General features: G+C 42.0%; 1 non-coding gene across 1 annotated transcript; it reads left to right on the top strand.

Annotated features, from left to right (window-relative positions):
• Positions 1 to 235: 235 nt before the first annotated feature.
• Positions 236 to 308, top strand: TRNAK-CUU. The gene has a single exon. It is a non-coding gene; the product is annotated as a tRNA-Lys (tRNA).
• Positions 309 to 6,529: the final 6,221 nt, after the last annotated feature.

Genomic DNA, 6,529 nt, shown 5'->3' with positions numbered 1-6,529 from the left:
TGAGATTATACTGAAGCTTCTGCTAAGTGAATCAAAGCCCTGTGGCACTGGCTGGGTACCTCAACAAGGCCTGAATTAGGTGCAAATGCAAAAGTATCTCCCACTGGCACATTTATTGGATAACTGCTTTTGTATCAATTGGCTCCTTATTTTATAAAATTTAGGATAAGGCATAATGCATGTCAACTATATAATACAATAATAAATATTAAAAAATAAAAACGGCAAGAGGGGTGCCTGGCTGGCTCAGTTGGTAGAGCATGTGACTCTTGATCTCAGGGTCATGAGTTCAAGCCCCATGTTGGGCATGGAGCCTACTTAAAAATAAATAAATAAAAATAAATAAAATAAAATGTTTTCTCAGGGCACCTGGCTGGCTCAGTTGGTGGAGCATGCAGCTCTTGATCTCGGGGTTGTGAGTTCCCATGTTGGCTTTAGAGATTACTTAAAAATAAAATCTTTATAAATAAATAAATAATAAAAGGGAAAGGAATAGCATGAGAGTATGTTGCATGTCCTTTGTAGAAATCGAGTGTACTAATAATACAATAATAAATGGGCTTGATGTTTAAGTGCTCCTAAAAAGGATCTGGAAGTGCTCAAAAAATTCTTCCTGCAGCTCTAAAGACATCTTGAGGATATTAAGTTCATTTTTCAAAGTTGCAAAAGCTGCCCTCTGAAACAGACTACAGCTTCCTGTCCTCCTTATGGAAGGCACTACAGTGGTGAAATTCTAATTCCAAATAGTCTACACTGTGTGGTAGGCAGAGCGATGGCCTCCGACGATATCTGTGTCTTAATCTCTAGACCCTGGGAATGTGTTACCTTCCAAGGCGAAGGGGAGTTAAATTTGCAAATGGACTTAAGTTTGTTAGTCAGCTGGCCTTGAGAGGCAGAGATGATCCTGAATTATATTAGGTGGGGCCAACATAATCAATCCCAAGCCTTCTTGTAAGTGAAGGACAGAAGCAGAAGAGGAGACCCAGAGAGGTGGCAGTGTGAGAAAGACCTGGCCCAATATGGCTGAAAGGGGGCCAGGAGCCAAGGAGTGCAGCCAGCCTTGCAAGGGAAAAGGAAAGGAAGCAGATTCTTCCCTAGAGCCACCAGAAGGAATTCCACCCTGCTGACACCTTGATTTTAGCCTCGTAAGACTCCTTTTCACTTCTGAGCTCCCAAACTGGAAGATAATAGTAGTTTCCTCACATGTGCTTATCAGTACTCAGCTGAAGACTTGATGGGAACCCTCTTCAGATCTTTGGAGCTCTCTCTTTCTGTGCAGCCAATCTCTCTGGTCTCTGCCCTGCAAATTCCAGCCACCCGAGGCTTCTCAAATTCTCAACTCTGTCTCCTTCACTCGGGAGACTGCAAGGCTCGACCTAGCTTCCCCCTCTCTGTACCACTCCCTGGAAACATCCCAGGCAGTAAGCCAGAGCGACTGTAGACCTCATCTTTTTATTTCCCTTCAGAGATCACGTTCTCTGCTGCCTCTTGTCCAATGTCTGAAACTCTTGTTTCACAGCTTTTGCCCAGTTTAAAAAAAAAAAATGTTTTAAGGCAGGCCGCGGATTTGGTTCCTCTTACTTCATCATGGCAGAAAGCAGAAGTCGCGGGAGCCATACTTCTGTCACAGATGGGCTGTTTTTCCCTGAACAAGTTTGTTAGCCTCTCAGACCTCACTTCCTCCAGTGATTCTTTTTCAAAGTAGACTACTTTTTTTTTTTTAAGATTTTATTTATTTATTTGAGAGAGAGAGAGTGAGAGAGAGCATATGAGAGGGGTTAGGGTCAGAGGGAGAAGCAGACTCTCCGCCGAGCAGGGAGCCCGATGTGGGACTCGATCCCAGGACCCTGAGATCATGACCTGAGCCGAAGGCAGACGCTTAACCAACTGAGCCACCCAGGCGCCCCAAAGTAGACTACTTTTTAGAGCAGTTTTAGGTTTATACCAAAGTTGAGTGGATGTTACAGAGAGTCCCCATATACTCCCTGCGCCCACACGTGCATAGCCTCCCACATTCTCAACATCCCCCCCCCCAGAGTGTGATGTTTGGTACAACTGGTGAACGTGCATTGACACGTCATTACCACAGGGTCCAGAGCGTACAGTACGGTTCACTTTTTGTGTTGTACGTGCTGTGGGTTTGGACAAATATATAGTGACAAGTATCTACCATTATGGTATCATACAGAGTAATTTCACTGCCCTAAAAATCCTCTGTGCTCCACCTATTCATCTCTCCCCACATCCTCTACCCCTGGCAACCACTGATCTTTTTACTGTCTCCGTACTTTTCTCTTTTCCAGAATGTTATATAGATGGAAATCATACAGTATGTACCTTTCCTTTTCTTTTTATTTGAGAGAGAGAGTGAGTGAGAGAGAGCACACAAGCAGGGAGAGGGACAGAAGGAGAAGCAGACTCCCTGCTGAGCAAGAAGCCCGATGCAGGGCTCGATCCCAGGACCCTGGGATCATGACCGGAGCCGAAGGCAGTCGCTTAACCAACCGAGCCACCCAGGCACCGCACACAGTATGTACCTTTTCAGATCGGCTTCTTTCATTTAGCAATATACACTTAAGCTTCCTCCATGTCTTTTCATGGCTTGATACTCCACTATCTAGATGTTTCACAGTTCATCCATTCATCCACTGCAGGATGTTTTGGTCGCTTCCAGGTTTGGTCAAGTATGAACAAGCTACTATGAATATCTGTGTGTAGGTTTTCGTGTGTGCATAACTTTCATCTCCTTTGGGTAAATAGCAAGGAGCACTATTGCTGAATCGTATGGCAAGAGTATTTTTAGTTTTGTGAGAAACTGCCAAACTGTCTTCTAAAATGACATTCCCACCAGCAATGAATGGGAGGTCGTTTTGCTCCGTATCCTTACCACCATTTGGTATTGGAAATGTTCTGGATTTTGGCCATCCTAATAAGTCTGTAGTGATAGATCATCGTTGTTTTTAATTTGCATTTCCCTGATGACATAATGATGTGGAGCGTACAGATCATATACCATTTGCATATCTTCTTTGGTGAGGTATCTGTTAAGGTCTTCGGCTCATTTTTTTGATCAGGTTGTCTATTTTCTTATTGTTGAGTTTTAAGTGTTCTTTGTGTATTTTGGATAACAGTTGTTTTTTTTTTTTTTAGAGAAATGTCTCTTGCAAATAGTTTCTCTTAGTCTGGGGCTTATCTTTTCATTTTCTTGACAGTATCTTTCATAGAGCAGAAAATTTTAAATTTAATGAAGTCCAGCTTATCGATTTTTTCTTTCATGGATTGTGCCTTTGGTGTTGTATCTAAAAAGTCATCAGCAAATTCAAGGTCCTTTGGGTTTTCTCCTATGTTACCCTCTAGGGGTTTTATAGTTTTGTATATTACATGTAGGTCTATGATCCAATTTGAGTGATTTTTTTGGTGAAAGGTGTAAGGTCTGTGTCTAGATTTTTTTTTTTTTTAAGATTTTATTTATTTATTTGAGAGAGAGAATGAGATAGAGCATGAGAGGGGGGAGGGTCAGAGGGAGAAGCAGACTCCCTGCTGAGCAGGGAGCCTGATGCGGGACTCGATCCCGGGACTCCAGGATCATGACCTGAGCCGAAGGCAGTCGCTTAACCAACTGAGCCACCCAGGCGCCCCTAGATTGATTTTTTTTGCATGCAGATGTCTAGTTGTCCCAGTACCATTTGTTGAAAACTCAAAGGATCTTAGGTGATATTTGTGTAGGTATAATATAAATGTCAGCTGCATGGATGTCCTCAAACTCTTTGAAATTCAAATAGCAGTTAGTTCAAATACTCATCCCCAATGTCTCTGAGGATTCTCTGGAGGTTAGGCTCCTCTTGGTTTCCTCTGGTTGAGGTCGTGTTTCCAGCCACATTACAGCCCCTCAGCCCAGTGTTGCTTCTGTCTTTTCCTCACCTCATCCCCTCACTAGAGACTGCCTCAATCTCTTCTCTCTGAAGCACTGCTCACCTATAATGTACGTGAGCAGATATTAACAAAGGAAGAGAGGCATAGAAGAGATGATATTTAGGGCAGAATGACCTAAATTGGATTTTAACATTTCTGAACTTAAAAGTCCCTGGTCCGTTCTTTCTTACGAAGAAATCACTCTGTATCTCTTCCTTTGAGGTTGCAGTCTCTTGGCATTATGCTGGGTCCGTCTTGGGGTCACTGCTGACCCATATGACATCTTTGTGCACATTTAGAAAAAAAGCAGCTCTCCTTTAGCAGGCCTCGCAATTCACAGCTTGACAGCAGAAAGTGGGCCAGATTTCAGCCCCAGTGCCCCCTCATCTTGCTTAGCCTTCATCCTTCCCTAACCTATTTTTGTCCTTAATCCCCCAAATTCTTGTTCATTTCTTTTCTTTTTAAAGATTTTATTTATTTATTTGACAGAGGGTGAGAGAGAGTGAGAGAGAGCACACAAGCAGGGGGAGGGGCCGAGGGAGAGGGAGAAGCAGACTCCCCACTGAGCAGGGATCCCAATGCAGGCGCTTGATCCCATTGTCCTGGGATCATGACCCAAGCCGAAGGCAGAGGCTCGACCGACTGAGCCACGCAGGTGCCCCTCTTGTTCATTTCTTATAGAGCACTGTAGCTCTTCCTTTACTGGCTCTAGGTCATCCAAGTTATTCCCCGAAGTCTCCTCTTCATAATTAATTTTAAAATGTGCTCCTAGGTACCTCAAAAAGTTAAAAACAGAACTACCCTACAATCCAGCAATTGCACTACTAGGTATTTACTCAAAGGATACAAAAATACTGATTGACAAAATACATGCACCTGATGTTTATAACAGCATTATCAATAATAGCCAAATTATGGAAAGAGCCCAAATGTCCAACGACTGATGAATGGATAAAGAAGATGTGGTATATGTATACAATGGGATACTACTCAGCCATAAAAAAAGAATGAAACCTTGCCATTTGCAACAACCTGGATGGAGCTAGAATGTATTATGTTAAGCGAAATAAGTCAATCTGAGAAAGACAAATAGCATATGATTTCACTTGTATGTGGAATTTAAGAAACAAAACAGATGAACATAGGGGAAAAAGAAGAGAGCCAGACTCTTAACTATAGAGAACAAACTGAGGGTGGCTGGAGGGGAAGTTGGTGAGGGGATGGGCTAAATGGGTGATGGGTATGAGGGAGGGCACTTGTGATGAGCACTGGGTATTGTATGTAAGTGATGAATCACTTAATTGTATACCTGAAACTAATGTTACACTGTATGTTAACTAGCTGGAATTTAAAGATTTGTTTGAGAGAGAGAGAAATAGGAAGCATGAGCAAGAGGGGCAGAGGGACAATCTCAAGCAGACTCCATACTGAGTGTGGAGCCCAACTGGGGCTCGGGGCTCAATCCCACGACCCTGAAATCATGACCTGAGCCAAAATCAAGAGTTAGTTGCTTAACTGACTGAGCCACCCACGCACCCCTTACCTAACTGGAATTTAAATAAAAACTTGAAAAAAAGAAAGAAGAAAAAAAATAAAAATGTGCTCCTAAACTATAACAGTTTTAACTCTGGAAGGAACAATGGGGTGTTAATTTTTCTCCCCCTCATTACACATACATTGTAATGATGGTGATGGTGATGATGGTGATAATGATGAAAGGACTAACAGCCCTGAAGTAAATGTGCTTAAGTTATTATATGAAGAGAAAAAATGTTTTTCCAGGAAAATCAACAGTCCTTTCTTTAACATGTAAGAGATTGCATATTATACCCATGTTAACTACAGAATAGAAACCAGAGTCTCTAAAGTGCTTTTCCCCCTCTCCCTCCTCTAAAGTGCATTAAGCTCTCAAGATTAAAAATGCTTAACTCTGCAGATGCATTTTGCAAATGTAGATATATGGCAGAAAGTCAGGAAGTTCCTGGAAGACAACAGGATGTCAGTCCAGCTTTACAAAGCATATGTAATTGTCATAGTCATCACATTCTTTTTTTTTTTTTTTAAAGATTTTTTTATTTATTTATTTGACAGAGAGATAGAGAGCACAAGTAGGCAGAGAGGCAGGCAGAGGGAGAGGGAGAAGCAAGCTCTCCACTGAACAGGGAGCCCGATGCAGGGCTCGATCCCAGGACCCTGGGATCATGACCCGAGCCGAAGGCAGCGGTTTAACCGACTGAGCCACCCAGGCACCCCTAGTCATCACATTCTTGAACAGGCCACAGGGAAGCAAGAGACATGGGCCACATCTTTGACAATGTATTTCTTCAATTCTAGGATATACTGGTAGCATATTGGGGGAAACAAAAAAAGGCAGTGTATTAAATGTGCACATCAACAATAACCTACGTCCTATAAAAACTTTATATTTTTAATTTTTATTTATTTATTTTAACATACCACAATTACTTGTGTTGATGGCTTGGCTTTAATTTAAATTTTTTTTAAAAATTCCAGTGTAGTTATCATACTGTGTTATCTTAGTTTCAAGTGTACAATATAGTGACTCAACAATTCTATGCATCACTCAGTGCCCACTATAAAGGGTGTATTCTTAATC

This window comes from Mirounga leonina, unplaced genomic scaffold, assembly GCF_011800145.1.
Source record: "Mirounga leonina isolate KUSES-001 unplaced genomic scaffold, KU_Mleo_1.0 Mir_84, whole genome shotgun sequence".
NCBI classification, from domain to species: domain Eukaryota; kingdom Metazoa; phylum Chordata; class Mammalia; order Carnivora; family Phocidae; genus Mirounga; species Mirounga leonina.
The sequence above is the reverse complement of the archived record's forward strand: the minus strand, read 5'-3'. Positions and strand labels throughout refer to the sequence as shown.